Here is a 3703-nt window from a genome sequence, read left to right as displayed (position 1 = left end):
CAAGATTAAAATAAAGGAGAAAATCCTAGAAGCAGCAAGAGATAAGGGGACAGTCACCTACAAAGGAGCTCCCATCAGACTGTCAGCTGATTTCTCAAGAGAGACCTTACAGACAAGAAGGGGTTGCAAAGAAGTATTCCAAATCATGAAATCCAAAGACCTACATCTAAGATTGCTCTGTCCAGCAAAGCTTTCATTTAAAATGGAAGGACAGATAAAGTGCTTCTCAGATAAGATCAAATTCAAGGAGTTCATCATCACCAAGCCCTTATTATATGAAATGTTAAAGGGACTTATCTAAGAAAAAGAAGGTAAAAAAGATGAACAGTGAAAGGACAGCAAACTCACAGTTATTAAGAACCACACCTAAAACAAAAGCAAACTAAGAGGACAGCTAGATCAGGAGTGAATCATAGAAATGAAGATCACGTGGAGGATTAGCAACAGGGGAGTGGGAGAAGGAGAAGGGGGTACAAAAAATAAGTAGCATAGATGGTAGGTAGAAAATAGATAGCGGGAGGGCAAGAATAGTATGGGAAATATAGAATCTAAAGAACTTGAGACACATGGTCATAAACTAAAGGGGGGAATGGTGGGGGAGGGGTGTACAGGGTGGAAGGGAATGAAGGGGGGAAATAGAACAACTGTAATGGCATAATTAATAAAATATATTTTAAAAAAATAACAGGGCCCAGCACAAATAATGCCCCTATTTACTACAAAATCTTTTATTACAAAGTCATAAGCATGTAATTCTGTCACATAAGAATATCACATTCAAACACATGACATTTTAGGTGAAATATTCAAATTAAAACAATAAATTATTACACCCATATTATTACCCTACCAATCATACTCAAGCAGGCCTTCTACCAGACCCTGTATTTGTATTATTATTTTTTAAGATTTCACTTGCTTTTATTTGTGTGTGTGTGTTTGAACTTCATATAAATAGAAAAAAATTGTATATATTCTTGCTTCTTCATTGACTCAATAGGTCATTCAGGAGAAAATCAAGATCCCTGTAATATTGCTTTTCAATCCATGAAAATGGTTAATCTCGTCATTTAAATCTTTTTTAATGTTTCCTTAATAAAACAGTATACTTTTCTTCATAAAGGTTTGTACTTTTTTTGTTAGACTTATTCCTAGGTACTTAATATTGTAGATTTTGTTTAATTTGTACGTTTTCAGTTGTATATTTTCAAATTACACTGTTTCTTGTGTATAAAAATACAACTGATTTTTGTCAATTGATGTTGTAATCAGCAATCTGGCTAAAGTTTCTCATTAATTTTCATAATTTATCTGGATATTTATGGGATTTTATATGTAAATGGTAACATATCATCTGTGAATAATGAGTTTTCTTCCTTTATTCTTGCTCTATTGAACTAGTTAGGTTCTCTAGTACAATGTTAAACAGAAATAGTAATAATAGACACCTTCATCTTGTTTCCTAATCTCATAGGAAATATATTTAATGTTTCATTAAGTGTATCTACTGTTCACCGTGGTAGAGATTCTTTAGCCAATTAAGAAAGTTTCCTTGTACTCCTACTTTAAGAATTGTTATCAAGAATGTAACCTAAATGTTATCACTTTTATACCTAAGATGAATATATGATTTTTATCTTTAATGTAGTAATTTGTTTCATTAATTAGTTTTCTAATGGTAATCCAACTTTTCATTTCTAGAGTGGATCCACCTTGGTCATGATTTATTCATTTTTCCATACACATTTTCCAAATGTTTGATTTGCCAACATTTTGTCTCGATTTTTTTGCATCATTGTTCATAACTGAGACTGGCCTCAAATATTAAACTTATTTTAACTTCATAAAATGAGCTGGGGAGTGTTTCTTCACTTTTTTTGTCTTTGAAATAGAATGTGGAAAATTGAAATTATATGTCCTGTGAATAGTTAGAACTCAACAGTAAAACACTCTGATTGTGAGGAACTATTGTGGGCTGTAGGAGATTCAGTTTGGATCTTGGATGAAAAAAAGGACATTAATGGAAAACCTTGCAAAATTCAACTATAGTCTGAATATCAGTTAATACTATCGTATCAAACTTTAGTTATGATTAATTGTGTTATGGTCATCTGAAATGTTAACAATAGGGGAAGCTGGATAAAATGTATATGAGAACTCTATTTTTGGAAATTTTTAAGAAATCTAAAATTATTGCAAAATAAAGTTTGTTTGTTTTTTTAAGTTGGGGAAATAAAAAAGGTTCCCCCAACTTTAAAAAGGTTGAATGAAAAGGAAAGACAAGTGCTGGCAATCATTGAAGCTGAGTGGTACTCAGCTCACTTTATGATTCTCTCTACTATTTTGCATGATTGAAAATTATTACAATAAAATTTTTTAAAGAAAAACAATTATAACAAGAAATGGTCTGGTCTCAATTTTTCCCTTGTAAGGTAATTTTAAACAACTGATTTATTTTTCTTTAGTTTTTTGGAGTTATCTTCTTTTTCCTTTTAAAGTTTTGTACATTATATATTTTTAGGAATTTACTCATTTCTCTAATTTTTTTAGTTCATAGTCTTGAAGTGGTTCGTAATTCTCCTTATTAATCATTTAATTGTCAGCATCAGCTGTAATTATGATCTCTTTTGTTTTAATATTTACCTGTAAAAGGGTTTTCAAAGAAAGAACTTCAGGTCTTTTCAATTCTTCCTTTTGTATTTTCTCTTTTTTTCCCATTAAACTAATAGATATGGTTTGCATTTTTTTTCTATTGCATTGATTTCTGTTCTTTATCATCTCCACTATTTTATTTTTTATTTTCTTATTTTTTAACATTATTTTTTTAGCTTACTAATTGCTAGCCTTCCATGTTTCCCAATAAAAGCATTTAAGGATATAATTTCCCACTACATGTCACTTTATCTTCATTGAATATGTCTTGATTTATAATAACTTTGTTGTCACACATTCTAAGTATTTCTAATTTCCATCATAATTTTTTCTTGGGCCCATAAATTATTTTATAGAGGATATCTTAATTTTTTACATATGAGCTTTTTCTAGTTATCCTTTTGTTATTGATTTCTAACTTAACTGCATTATGATTGTAAACTGTGATTTGTATGATTTCAGTCTTTGAAAATTATTGATTTTTGTTCTACAGCTCAGCAGGTTGTCAATTTTCAAAGAATTTAACCACATTGGTTAAATGAAACTGCATTCTGTAGCTGTTAGGTGCAGTGTCCTACCAACTTATTCAATTACAGCCAGGTTATTAGTTGTGTTGTTCTAATCTTCTATCTCCTTACTTATTTTCCATCTTGGTCTAAGTACATACATGCTTAGAGAACTCTTACATCTTCCTGGAGAATTGAACATTTTATTCTGATGAAATGATTCCCTTTAAAAGTTTCTGTCTTAAGGACTGTTTTGTCTGATACTAATATAGCAATACCAACTTGCTTCTGGTTAGTGTCTGCATGGTATAATTTTTTTCACACTCTTATTCTCAATGTTTTTAATCCTCTTATGTTTTAAATGTGACAAACAACATAGCTGAATTCTTTAAAACTGAATATATATGTATACATGCACACCATCTGTAAATTTTTGTCTTATAAGTTGGGCACTTAGCCTAATTTCTCTTATTTTTTTCATCCTTAACCGAGAACATTTTTTTCATTGATTTTTTTTTTTTTGGAAAAAGAGATGGAGAGAGAGA

Source organism: Artibeus jamaicensis, unplaced genomic scaffold (genome assembly GCF_021234435.1).
Source record: "Artibeus jamaicensis isolate MK-2021 breed Jamaican fruit bat unplaced genomic scaffold, CSHL_Jam_final contig_465, whole genome shotgun sequence".
Classification (NCBI taxonomy): Eukaryota; Metazoa; Chordata; class Mammalia; order Chiroptera; family Phyllostomidae; genus Artibeus; species Artibeus jamaicensis.
The sequence above is the reverse complement of the archived record's forward strand: the minus strand, read 5'-3'. Positions refer to the sequence as shown.